This window comes from Oryx dammah, unplaced genomic scaffold (assembly GCF_014754425.2).
Source record: "Oryx dammah isolate SB20612 unplaced genomic scaffold, SCBI_Odam_1.1 HiC_scaffold_25, whole genome shotgun sequence".
NCBI lineage: Eukaryota > Metazoa > Chordata > Mammalia > Artiodactyla > Bovidae > Oryx > Oryx dammah.
The window spans coordinates 45194475-45208804 of NW_024070209.1; the positions used below are offsets into that span (position 1 = coordinate 45194475).

Consider the following 14330-nt stretch of genomic DNA (forward strand, 5'->3'; position numbering starts at 1 on the left):
CCTCCAAAGCTGAACCTACCACACCAGCAGCAAGCCTGGTGCCAGAGAATTTATGTTCCCTCCCAGTTCACCAGCGCCACGGCCTGAGTCTGGAAGTCTTGTCCTCTGACACTCGCTGTGGCCATCCAGGGGGATGCCCAGGATCTGAGCCAATGACGGGGTTTGAACCAGAGCCCCGCTGAGGGCAGGAGGAGAAGGGGGCAGCAGAGGATAAGACGGTTGGATGGCATCACTGACTCAATGGACATGGATTTGAGCCAACTCCGGAAGACAGTGCAGGAGCCTGCAGTGCTGCAGTCCATGGGGTCGCAGAGTCAGACGCAGCTGAACCACAACAAAGACGGCCTGGTCACCTGAGATCTGAGTGTGTGAGATGGAGGGGTGGTGTTTTCTTCAAGAAAAGCATCTCACTGACCAAGCGTCAGTGCACGAACCACACACCTTCCTCAGAAGTGAACACAGAGACCAAGCTGCTCCCTTGCTGGGTTTCCATGAAGTCCACCCACTGCCACGTTTAACGTGGACTATTCAAAGCCTCTGTTAAGGTCAAGCACTTCAGATCAGGTCTTCAGTATAATCTGTGATAGAATCCACCAGGAAAGCATACACTTTGTAGAAAACCACCTCTGAGTGGCAACATTGCCAAGTTCAAGGTCACTGGGGCCAAGGTGGTCACTGGAGGACATTTCACAGCCTGCTCAGGCAGCAGGGGACAGTACATGCTTGTCTTTAAAGGCATTTCCCCACAAGCACCACTTGCATCTCCCCATAGGAATTAAAGAGATGAGGACAGAGTAGAAGGAAATTAACACAAATACTAAATGTACCCCTTTCTCCACAATGATCTGGACCCCGATCATTCTATCACGGCAAAACCAAAGGACTATCTGAATTCTCTGCAATACTGAGGTTTTCTTTTTCTCAACTGTGTTTTGAAAAGCCTGGGCCCAACCTGGGGTTCTCCCCAGTCTCGGGAGGGTATTCAACCAGGACTCCAGCAACGGTGCTCAGGTCAGGTGTCTGCCAACCAGCAGCCCTGCCTGTCCCCACGGGCCTGGCCTCCAGACACCCGAACCAGCTGTCCCAGCCCCACCTGAACTCCGGGTGCCCCACGGAGCCTGCCCTGGCTGCTTTTCTGGGCCACCTGGGCGGTTTCCTCCGAACCTCAGTGGACGTGGCCATTCAGGGCTGGTGTCCATCACTGACACTTCCCTGCAGTAGAGTCTTCAGGATTAATGAGAGGCTCATGACCTTCCATTGAGGCCAAAGGCTGGAGCCCCCCGTCTTTGGGCAGGATGGACATGCAGTCCTGCCTACTGCCCAGATGATGTGAATCCCCTAAAGGCTCCCCATGAAGACCAGCACTCCACCTCCCAACCCACAGAAGCAGAGAAGCAACTGGACGGGTCCTAGGGACACTGTGTCGGTGGCTCCACCTTCACCAAAGCCTCACCCACCCTCACGGCAGCCCAGGAGACACACCTCATTGTCAGCTCAGGAACCAAACCGCCAGACCCTCAGGCCCAGATCCAGGATTCAAATCCAGTCCCGCCTGACTGCAGAGCCCCACTGGACTCTTTCTCCCCACATGGATCACCACTAAAGGGCCAGAACCTCCAGACCTGGGCAAAGGTCATCTGTCACCGCCATCAGTCTGGAGTGTCTGCCACGATGGGAGCCCGGCTTCTGCCTCTCAAATCAGGGAAGGACAGTATCATAGTTTCTAAGACGCAAGTCCATGACCACACACGCCACCTTAATCTGAGAACAAACTTGTGGTTCCCAAGGGGTAGGATGGGGGTGGATGGGGATGTTGGGGTTAGCAGATATAAGCTATTATCTATAGGATGGATAAACAACAAGGCCCTACTGTATAACACAGGGAATTATATTCAACATCCTGTGATTCAGACTTAGAGAATGAACTTATAGTTGCTGGAGGGAGGGATGGGGGGAACGGATAGGTAGGGAGTTTGGGATGGAAATGAACACACTGCTGTATTTAAAATAGAAAACTAACAAGGACTTACTTACTGTAGAGTACAGGAAACTCTGCTCAGTGTTATGTGGTAGCCTGGATGGGAGGGGACTTTGGGGGAGAATGGATACATGTATATGTATGGCTGAGTCCCTTCACTGTTCAACTGAAACTATCACAACATTGATAATCATCTCTACTCCAATATAAAGTAAAAAGTTAAAAAAAAACCCTACGATAAACCATAATGGCAAACCCCTAAGATAAACCATAATGGAAATGAATATAAAAAATAACATATATATGTGTATAACTGAGTCACTTTGCTATACAGTAGAAATTAACACAACATTGTTAAAATTAATAAATAAAGTATATACATAAATAAAAACAAAGGCACTATTTCTCTTAGATGTCAATGCAGAAAAAAATTACTGAGTTACACTGTTTGAGTGTTGAATACTGCACATAAATAAGCTCAAGACTCTTGGATTATGCCAGATGAGTATCATGACCAAACCTCATAGTACATGAGTATGAGATAAACATGCAAAACACACCCAGTAAACTGCCCAGACCCCTAATCTGCAGGATAAGCTAAAGGCAATTGTCTTTTTTCTTTTATTAAAAAGAAAACAACAACACTAATGCTTCCAGGGACAGGACCCCACTTGCTTCTTAGTACTGTGCTCAGTGCTGACAACCAGATGTGGGGTCCACATTTCAGAAAGTCCCACCAAATTTGGGCTTTTACTCAAGATAAAACTGTCCTGAAAAGGAAACCACCAGATTTTTCTGCCATGGGCTGGAATCGATTTAAATGATAACACTGGTTTATCAGTGGACTGCATCTATGTGAGGATCACAAGTTGATTAATGAAAATGGGACAGAAAGAGCATGAGTTTCTCTCTGAACAGCCTCAAGGAGATACCACACGTGGCTGGGGAGGTATTGGGAGCAGGGCCACTGGTCAGATGCCGAGCTCTGAGGGTTCTGTGTTCTGAAATAATGCAGACATCTGCCTTCATGTCTTCTAGAACTGAGAGGAGAACAACACTGCTGGCAGTGGGTCGACCACACACGCCATGACCAAAAGATGTGGCAGGAGCCGTGGGTCCCAGACCTGCCCAGCCCCCACACGCCCTTCCCACCTCGGTCCTGTTCCTCCATGTCCTCAGTCGTGACGAGGTCTCGATGCCCCTAATCTGCAGCTGTGAGCTCGGCACGCGGCAGTGGATGTGAGAATTACCCAAAATTGATGATGTGGACCAAAAATGTATTAATACATTTATCTAAAATACCATGACAAGGAAGTCATAAGGCAAATCTTAGTATGGACTTAAATTTTACGGTCGCTGCCTCAGAATTCTAGCAGATAGGGATGACATTAGTAACACCTGTTCTAACGCTTTGTAGATTCTGTGTATATTTTTGATGCTAGCCTCTTAATACAACAGTCCCCATCCTCCAAAAGGCATCATAGTTGTTTCTCTGAAGCTATTTCCACCGACCCAAATCACAGTTTTCAGAATCAGCATACATGTAGGTGTGTGTATACAACCCTATATACACATACCTGCATATAGATACACATCTCAATGCCGTAACTGGATAGTCCAGTTATACAAAGTATTTTGCAAATGGCCACCTGCATTCTTTACGAAGTGTCCACAGGATTTCATTGTCGTCCAGGTAATTACACCACAAATAAAAAGCATGCTGACTAAGATAAACCTTAAACTCAAAAACACACTATTGAATAAAACCTCTTTTGTTGAAAAAGACAGAAGGAAGGCAAGACAGCAAAGAAGAAAGATATAGACACTGAATTCTCATCTGAGATAACTTAGACACACAGGTGATCTAAATGACATTTCTAATTGTATGTGGCTAATGGTTAAAAAAAAATACTTTCAGAGAACAAACTCATGATCATGCCAATTGAAAATGAATTTTAATATCATTTTTTAAAAGTATATTTAGCTGCTTTTGAGTATTCTGAAAATGGTCAACATGACTCACCCACATTTTCCCCAAATGCCAGATATTTTCCCACTTTTGTGCCTTTATGTCTATTTCCTCCACCATCCAGAAAGAGATTCACACCTGCAGCTTTCCAAAACCACTGTCCAGCCAAAACCAACTCATCATCCAGGAGCAATGAACCCAAATGTCCCCTCTCCTGGAACATTCTATGGGAACGTCCATTCCTGCAGCCATTGCTCTTTTATAACCAAACCGCCCCCATTCAAAGGCAACACAAGTGCCTCCAGGAAGGGACCTCCACATGCTGCAGCCACATATGGCTCAGCCACATGGCAGGCTCTCGACAGAATGACTCTTATCAGACATTCATCATCCAATAGACTTACACTTCCTCAGTGATTTCTATAGAATCTGCCACAATGGTGCAAAAACCTAAGATCATGGCATCCAGTCCCATTACTTCAGGGCAAATAGATGGAGATAAAGTGGAGACAGTGACAGACTACTTTCTTGGGCTCCAAAATCTCTGCAGCCATGAAGACACTTGCTCCTTGGAAATAAAGCTATGACAAACCTAGACAGCATATTAAAAAGTAGAGACATGACTTTGCCCTCAAAGGTCTGTATAGTCAAAGCTACAGTTTTTCCAGTAATCATGTATAGATGTGGAAGTTGGACCTTAAAGAAGGCTGAACACCAAAAAATTGGTGCTTTCAAACTGTGGTGTTGGAGAAGACTCTTGAGAGTCCCTTGGACTACACGGAAATCAAACCTGTCAAACCTAAAGGAAATCAACCCTGAATATTCATTGGAAGGACTGACGCTGAAGCTCCAATACTTTGATCACCTGATGCAAAGAGCCAAGAGCCAACTCACTGGAAAAGACTCTGATTCTGGGAAATATTGAAGACAAAAGGAGAAGGGGGCAGCAGAGGATGAGATTGCTGGATGGCATCACCGACTCAACAGACATGAATTTGAGCAAACTCCGGCAGATAGTGAAGGACAGTGAAGCCTGGCGTGCTGCAGTGCATGGGGTTGCAGAGTCAGACATGACTTAGCGACTAAACAACAATGGCACCATTCAGTGCTCCAGGGTTTAGAATCCTCTTCTCCCAAATTTCAAACCAAGAGACCCTGAATTCCTTACACACAGCCTGATCCAGCTCCTGAGTGTCAACACGGAGCCTTCAACACAAATCAGTGCACCCGTGCCAAAACCGAATGATGGTTCTGCTAACGAACCATATGTCTTCATTTTATTGCTATAAATTTATTTTTCTTGAGTATGTCATTGATCAAATAAACTAGCAAGAAGCCAATGAGAGAGACTGAATGAATCAAAGAGGACTTCTAAACTTTCAAGCTCAAAAATGTATAGATGACTTCCCATGGCAACGGCCCAATTAATGCCATCCATAAAGCCATTCATACGCTGTGTCTGGGCTGAAATCCAATTAAGTCATTTCTGTCCGAATATCTCCAAAGAGCCTCCTGCTGAGCTCCAAGTGGAAATAAACATAAAAGCCAGATTAGCTGTGTAAGCACTTTCAAAGCTAAAACTCAACAAGAGCATGAAAATCTTCATGCCCAGCCTTTCAACTGGGCACAGAGGAAACACATTTCAACGGCCACCTGGCAAAAAGAAAACCTACTTCCTCATGCAGCCAGGTTTCCTCCAACAACCCTCATCCACTGTACACATCAAAGAAAAGCTGAGATCCATTCACTTACATGCACAGAGAAATGACGAACTGGGCTCCACGATGCCATTCTGTGTAGAGGAAACACTCAGGACATCATTTCAAGCCCTCTCAGAATTCAACATTTCCCTGGTCTACTCCTTAAGGAGGATGCTTTGAAATCAGTAAATCCTGAAATTCACCACAGTCTCCATGCATGTAACTTGTTCCGTGAGAACATGAACACAAAGATAGAAGAAGTTAGGGAACGAGTTAAACCTCCACTGCACCTTGTGATTCATTATTCAAATTTACAGCTCAGCAAAAGACAGCGTAGTAAAAAACAGAGACACCACTTTGCTGACACAAGTCAGTATAGTCAAAGCTATGGTTTTTCCAGTAGTCATGTACAGACGTGAGAACTGAATCATAAGGAAGGCTGAGCTCCAACGAATTGATGCTTTTGATCTGTGGTGCTGGAGAAGATTCTTGAAAGTCCCTTGGACAGCAAGGAGATCAAACCAGTCAATCCTAAAAGAAATCAACCCTGAATAGTCAATAGAAGGACTGATCTTGAAGTTCCAATACTTTGGCCACTTGATGCCAAGAGTCGACTCATTGGAAAAGACCCTGATGCTGGGAAAGACTGAGGGAAGGATGGCGTCACCAACTCAATGGACCATGAATCTGACCCAACCCTGGGAGAGAGTGGAAGACAGTGAAGCCTGGAGTGCTACAGTATATGGGGCCACAAAAAGTCAGACATGACCTAATGACTGAACAAAAAGACAAAAATTATCTTCGGATGATGTGTAAGAGCTGAAATAGGAATGTTCTAACCACACATTTCAGAAATGGAAGGGTTCCCCATCCCTACTGCCTGTTCATCACACACAGAACCCACTGAGACCTGCTGAATCAGACCACCTGCAGCTGGTTATATCAGCCCCAGGTAAGAACAAAGGGTGCAAAGGGAAGAGGAGAAAGTGAGAAGGACAGAATCAAGAACACTTATCTCCAAACCCTCAGCATCTGAACACCAGGCCTGTCTGAAAGAAGGGGCACCCAGGTGACGAGGCTGGCCATGTCTTCACACATGACAAAGGACACAAGGACTCTCTTCCAGGGGACGAACATCCCAGTGTACATCTTAGCAGCTGGGCACTGGGCATGCGTGCTTAGTCACATCAGTCGTGTCCGATTCTCTGCGACCCCATGGACCACAGCCCGCCAGGCTTCCTCTGTCCAAGGGATTCTCCAGGCAAGGAATACTGCCATTTCCTTCTCCAGTGATAAAGTATGAAGTGAATGAAGTGAAGCCGCTCAGTCGTATCCAACTCTTTGCAACCCTATGGACTGTAGCCTACCAGGCTCCTCCATCCATGGGATTTTCCAGGCAAGAGTACTGGAGAGGGTTGCCATTTCCTTCTCCAGCTGGGCACTGCAGAGACTGCCATTTAGCTTCAGACATCGGGTTTTCTTGGAGAAACTTGTTGGTATAAATAAATGGAAGTCACACTTATTCAATGGAAATGTGACACATATCTGTTCTGCGCAGACACTGTGTGTAAATAAGGCACAACACAGATGCCATCCTTCTTAGGGGATTCAGTCCATGGAGGGACGGAGGTCAGACATGAGGTGACATGGCAGTACTGCTTTATCTGCCGCAAGAAAACTTGCCTGAAAAAAACTCAGTTCAACTTTTCTAGAAAACTTCTAAAATAAAATAGATATTCCTATCCAAAGTACCCATTAGTATCTGCCGCAGAATTTTAAAATCTCTAAAGGAGACAAGTGAGCAGTGTCTTATATGAACATAATAGTTTTACATAAAGGTGGTTTATGATGGACTAGAAAGCAGGTCTCATCTCTCCTTCCTGAGACTAACCTCCCAACAGTGAGAGGAACTGCAAGTTCCTTTAAGGCCTCTTCAGCAAGCAAATCCTTCCTAAGTCAAAAAATGACAAGTTTCCTAAAAGTTCTCTCTTCTGGACAGACTTCAAGACAAATCGCTCCGCAAGTATTTCTGAAACCCTCTGAGCACTATGCAGGGTGCTGGACATACAACAGACAAGACAGACGTAGGCTTCTCCCCGACAAAGCAGACAGACAAAGGAGTGGATGCTAGGGGCCCAAGCGGGAACCTCAGGCCCCTGTGGGTCACCCCACATCATCTCTGCAGGGATGTCCACTGCAGAGAGTGGGCATGCTGATGATGCTCTAGACATGAGAACACTGGCTGAGACTGCGTCCCCCACAGGCAGCCTCACACCTGCACAGCCCATCTGGCCCCTCACACTACATTTGGCAGGTGGCTTTCTGAGAGGAAGCAGAGACACGTGCCCCTGGTGACCCTCCTGGTCCACTCTTCCACACCACCTGCAGTCCAGCGCTGCAGGTTCTCAAAAAGTTCTCATTCTGCTTCAGGCCTGGACAACCCGCCCCCCTCCATCCACTCCTCACCTGCAAACCCCACACACCTATCTCCAGGCCACCATCCATGCTGTGTTACAGACCATGGCCAAGGGCAGGATGCATCTGACACCTTCCTTGGGGAGAATCAAACTAACAGCCCACACTCTGGGGACACCCATACTCCCAGCCATCAATCCCCACAGTGGTCCTCCATCCAAAGGGACGGGCACGGCTCCACCAGGAACGCAGGCAAGACGTGTCAAAATGGACAGAAAGGACATAGCTGAGATGCTATCGGAGAGGAACAGCTTGATTAAACAGCACCAGACAATGAATGACAGGGAAGTCCCAGGTGGCTCAATGGTAAAGAATCTGCCTGCCAATGCATTAGGTGCCAAGAGACACAGGTTCCCTGGGTTGTGAAGATCCCCTGGAGAAGGGAATGGCAACCTACTCCAGTATTCTTGCCTGGAGAATCCCATGGACAGAGGAGCCTGGTGGGCTACAGTCCATGGGGTCACAAAGAGTCAGATAAGACTGAGTGAACACACGTTGAAAATTATCCACTTGTAAAACAAGACAGATGTCTCTAGGTTCTAAAGAGACAGGACTTCAAACTTACATTCTCAACTCAGAAAAGAAAGGTAAGGACATTTCAGATTCTTTTCCACACATGTATTTATCTATGAAGAACCTTAACTACCATTTTGCTGCCTGGTTAAGCTGCCTGCAATTACCTTCCTGCTGTTCACCCTCCTCATGTTGAGATTCATCACCCCAGTGAACTTAACTATGTAGCAGGAACCTTGGCAGGCTCACCACAGGCTCCTCCTTCTAAATACTCCATAAAAATATGTTTTTAACCCAAGCTGCGAAGATCTCTGGGGAACCTCTCTAGTCACCTCTGATGACATAAAGAGGAAAGTATTCCACTCTTCAGCTTTTCTCTCCTAATCAGTCCCCAGACTCTAAGGTTACTGTTTATTAAATTGAAATGCAATTCACAGACCATAAAAATTCACCAACTAAAGTGTACAACAATGCCTTTATCTTTTAAAATTAAGTAAAGGAGAGATGTCTTTGTATTCCAGGAAGAACAAGGGAGGGAAAAAACAAGGAGAAAGTGAAATGGCCTGAGTAAAGCTGGTATTTGGGTATCCCTAGTGGTTCAGATGGTGAAGAATCTGTCTGCAATGCAGGAGACCTGGGGTTCGATCCCTGGGTCTGGAAGATCCCCTGGAGAAGGGAACGGCAAACCACTCCTGTATTCTTGCCTGGAAAATCCATGGACAGAGAAGTTGAAGTTAAGCTGGTAGTTAGCTATTTCCAGAACATTGGATGTACACACAAAAAGCAGTGGTCTTGCTCCAACGAAGTCATGTGGGTGCCTGAGACAGGAGGAAGGCTTCCCTTGATGTTAGGTTTCAGTTGCCTTTTTAAAAAAAGATACATGCAGTAAAAATTTTCCAACAAAATAATAACAGTAAGTAGAAGAAAACAAAACTTAACAATGAGCTAACTTTCACCCCTTTGTCTTTCACAGAATATGAAAATCCCACAGATACTTAAGTTCAAATATGCATCTTCTGGAGGTAGGCGATAATTTAATCTATTTCAGAGTAGGCTCTGAAATAGATGGATTACAACCTTAAATTAGTGAAAAAGGGGTTGTAATTGGTTCTCCTAGGAAATGAACTGAATCAGATGAATACAACTAGCCACCCTGCAGTCAGCCCTGACCGAGGGCGATGAAACCACTCGGAAACCTGCAGTTAACGCCAGAACATTTAGCCAGTTATAAAACCCTAAACTAACGAGTCCACACTACAACACTGAAAGGTTTTCAGTGCCAGATTTCTGAACTGGCTTTCTTTTCTAGAAGCATCCTGTTTCTTTTTTGTCGTGTTGTTCTGCTTTGGTGGGGGAGCTACTCTTCACTGCAGCGCTCAGGCTTCTCATTTCGGTGGCTTCTCTTGTTGTGGAGCATGGGCTCTAAGGGCACACTCAGTGGTTGTACAGGCTTAGTTGCTCCACGGCATGTGGGATCCTCTCAGACCAGGGATCGACCCGGAGTCCCCCACACTGGCAGGCAGATTCTTATCCACTGCACCACCAGGGAAATCCCAGAACCATCTTGTTTCTACGGGAAGGCAGACGCCAACAGAATTCTGCAGTTTACAGCCCTCTGCTTTGTCTTAACTGATTATGGTTACAAAAGGCTTGGCACTTGCCCGTAAGTCTGATCACAAGAGGCTGATGGTGAACCCATGATGTCTTCCTTCACTGCTAGGAGATGCCTCCCCCACCACCGGGCAGGAATCCTGCAAGGCCAGGACCACCACCCCTGTCAATCCTGAAGCCCAAAAGGCTGGCTGTCCAGAGCGTGGCTGCCCACACCTGCCCAGGAATGGTTAAGAACTGCCTCCCACCTGTCCCCATCAGAAGGTCACCTGCCGCTAGAGCTGCCTGCTTCTCCTCTTTAGAAAGACATGGAAACCACTTTGCCCTACACCCCAAGTTCAATATCCACTACTCAAAAATAGCACAAACCATTTATTTCTATGCTTAAAAAATTAAAAAAAAAAATGAACCAAGGCTTCAGACCCCTGTCGATATTTAAGGGCTTCCCCCAGAGTTAGTAGAAATGCTGAAACAGAAGTGAGCCCTTCAGGTTCTCAGTGTCCAAGGCTTATAAGGCTACCCTCAGGAGGCAGGGGAAATGCTGAACGAGGAGGGGGGCGTGGTATAAGACTCCAGTCAAGGGCCTCAGTTTGGTTCCGTTCAGTTCAGTCGTTCAGTCATGTCCAACTCTTTGCGACCCCATGAATTGCAGCACGCCAGGCCTCCCTGTCCATCACCAACTCCCGGAGTGCACTCAAACTCACGTCCATTGAGTCAGTGATGCCATCCAGCCATCTCATCCTCTGTCGTCCCCTTCTCCTCCTGCCCCCAATCCCTCCCAGCATCAGAGTCTTTTCCAATGAGTCAACTCTTCGCATGAGGTGGCCAAAGTACTGGAGTTTAAAGGACAATAAATATTGTGTCTTTGGGCCATGAAGTTAAAATCAAAAGGAATTTTGGTGACTTGGGCTATTTCTGCAGGATCACCCCGTAACCATCACAGGGTGCTCTCCATCCCCACGGGTCCCTTCAAAACAGTCACAAGAGTTGAAGTTCACAGGCAAATGTTTAACAAAACGATCAGATAAACCCAGCTCCCCAGGGCTAAACACCAGTGAGCGGTCACCTTAGCGGCTAACTTTCCTAAAGACACCTCTTTCTTCCCACAGAAGCAGCCTGTACTGCGCTCTCTTATGCCACAGGCACACGCTGACCAGTGACCTGTGCAGCTGGGTGAGCTGACCTGCTGGAGTGTGGGTGGCACCTGGGGAAGAGCAGTGACGTAGAAACTAGAGGAAGGGCGCCACCCACCTGCCTCCTCCATCACCACAGGCAGAAGGGAGGCTAAGATCTGAGGCCAGCGAGCCCATCACTGGACCAGACACAGCTGCCTCCAACACCTGCTTCCAACGCCCTGTGATCACACTCCAAGTGCCCCCCTCTGGTAGTGACTGGGGGCAACCAGGCACCTTGCTGATACTCCTCAGGGTCCCCGATGTGAGAAAAGGAGGGAGCCCCCATTGACATCACATTACACCACACAGAGATAGGACCACTCACCCTCTTTGTTAATTGAAAATGAGCATCTCATAGGACTCTGGCATGGAAAGTCCAGAGATGGGAAAGCGACCCCCAGAGGAATGCAGAATGTTGTCAATGACAAGAGAATGTCCTAAAAGGCACAGAACTGCCAGCTGCCCACTGCCGCCCACACCCACATGCGCCTCTGAATGGTCATCTTTCTAAGTGGGCAGCACGTCAGGATCCACCGTGAAGCCACAGTGCTGTCAGCACATCAGAACCTCAACTTCAAGCACTACTGTCCTACAGGCGGTGGTCCATGTGCCTGCACCAAACAAGACGTCCCGTCTTCCTGAGACCCACCCTGAAGCAGAATCAGCTTCCCGCAAGGCACATGGTCACACATGGGATTTACACCAGACTGAACGGAACAGGGCTTCCTGTGCTGGACTCTCTGCACACGAGGTGGTAAAGCACAGTCGCTGGTGTCCTTCTGGCTTGTCTTTGTAAACAGTTTTCCTATACTCCTAGACGTAAAAATCTACTTTTTACTGGGAAAGAAGAGAGAAAGGGGAGGAAAAGGAAGAGAGGCGGGGAAGCAGGGAGGGAAGGGGGAAGGGAGGAGGAAAGGGTAGAGGGACAGAGAGAGGGAGGGAGGGAAGGGGGTGACCCAAGGTCTCGAGGCCCCTTCCATTGTGCAGGGCTCTGACCAGAGGCAGACACAGGGCTGATACTTCTTGGCTGGGGGAGCTCTCCATTCACTGCAGGAGCTGAGGGCTCCCTGCCTTAAGTTGCAATGATCAAAAACATGCCCAGACATCTGAGATGTTGCCACACGTCCCCTGGGGATGAAATCACTGGGCCGAGACCCACTGAACTAGAATATATGTAAATTAAACAGACCAAGTTTCCTTTTTTTTTTTTTCCCAACAGCAAAAACAAGACAGAAATATTCATGTATTTTCTAACTATTAATATTTTGGAATATGATTAGAATGTTCGGGCGGCAGTTGCTGTAATTGTGTATACTCAGTTGGTTAGTCGTGTCCAGCTCTTTTTGGGACCCCATAGACTGCAGCCCACCAGGCTCCTCTGTCCAAGGGATTCTCCAGGCAAGAACACTGGAGTGGGTTACCATTTCATTCTCCAGGGGATCTTTTCTGCTCAGGGATCGAACCTGCATCTCTAGTGTCTCCTGCATTGGTAGGCAGATTCTTTACCACTGAACCACCTGGGAAGCCCTCGTTGCTGTAATTACCCAGTCCAAAATAACTGAATCGACAGGCACACTCAGTTTAACTCAAGGTCATGATTAACTAAGCTACAACTTGCCTCATCATTAGAAGACAATCTTCCAGTTCTAGTTTGGGGTAAGTGTGTAGACTGTGCTATTGTTTATCTAAGAAAATATCAAGTATTAAAAATAAACACTATTGATACTATGTATAAAATAAATAATAAGAACCTACTACAGAGCACAGAGCTATCAAGTCTGTGCTCTGTGGTGACCTCAATGGGAAGGAAATTCAAAACAGAGGGTTTATATGTATACCCACAGCTGCTTCACTCTGCTGTACACTAGAAACTAACAGAACATTGTAAAGCAACTAAACACCAATAAAAATTTAAAAACAAAAATCTAACTTATGAAGACATGTATGTACTTTGCATTACAAGGCTATAAATAAAAGGAGGGAAAGAAAAATAACCCTTTTAAAAATGGTGGGTGATGGAAGGAATAAGAAGAGAAGGCAGAAACACAAAGCAGACCTCTCTGCAGACACCTCTTTGGCTCTGGAACCATGAAAATGGTTTACATAATTATAAACTGATATTAATTTTTTAAGTTCTAAAAATCAAAAGCAAAATGGAAACAAATTAACCAAATTATATACTGAAGTGGTGGCATGAACACACAGAGGAATTGTTCTGGAAGACTCTGAAACACAGTCATTTGGCTGCAGCTTCCTAGTGGGATAAACCCTGGAGGACAAAAACATCTTCAGCTGTTTTCACTACTCACAGTGTGGGTAAAAATATTGGTGGAGCTATTCTAAACATTTCTATGGGTTGTGTATAAATGAAGTGGGATAATCAAGCAAATAGGTAATTATGTTCATGTTCCCAGGGACAAAAATTTTCAGCCTAAGAGAAAAGAGATATAAATATAAAATCAAAGAACTAAAACACCTTGTAATTCTAATTCTGAACTAGAAATAGTGTGAATTTACAATAGATTATGTTTAAAAAAAATCAAAACAAACAAGTAAATGAAACCATCTTTGAGAAATTTAAGTACTTCCTGCCGTATCAGTAAACCAGGATGTCACAGCCACCAGTGATTCCAGCCCTCCAAATGCGAATTCCTGAGCCTGGAGGGTGCCCAGGAAGGAGGACAATAGCTGCTATCCAGCAGCTACCAGGCTGCAGCCACTCCCTACAAGGAGCTCTGAAGAACTCAGGTTGTGAAAAATGAAGGATGCTGGCCCCAGATAGCTGAGGTGCATATGAAAGGAAAGATTTCAGTGAGCCCAGAATCTTACATCTTCCCATACACAGAAAAGCACTAAATTCCTTAACATGAGATACCTGGTTTTCTTTAATTCACAAAAATAGTTTTGAT

The 14330-nt window shown here is 46.1% G+C and overlaps 1 protein-coding gene across 3 annotated transcripts in view; it reads right to left on the reverse strand.

The window, feature by feature from the left end:
* NCK2 (NCK adaptor protein 2) overlaps positions 1-14330 on the reverse strand; it is a 119128-nt gene that overhangs the window by 54650 nt on the left and 50148 nt on the right. The window contains exon 1 of one of the 3 annotated variants that reach the window (XM_040224216.1): positions 20-145. The exons of the other annotated variants lie outside the window; for them this stretch is intronic. The gene's annotated coding sequence lies outside the window, so the exon portion shown is untranslated. Of the gene's footprint in view, positions 1-19; positions 146-14330 lie in introns of those variants that run through there. 3 annotated transcript variants of the gene reach the window in all.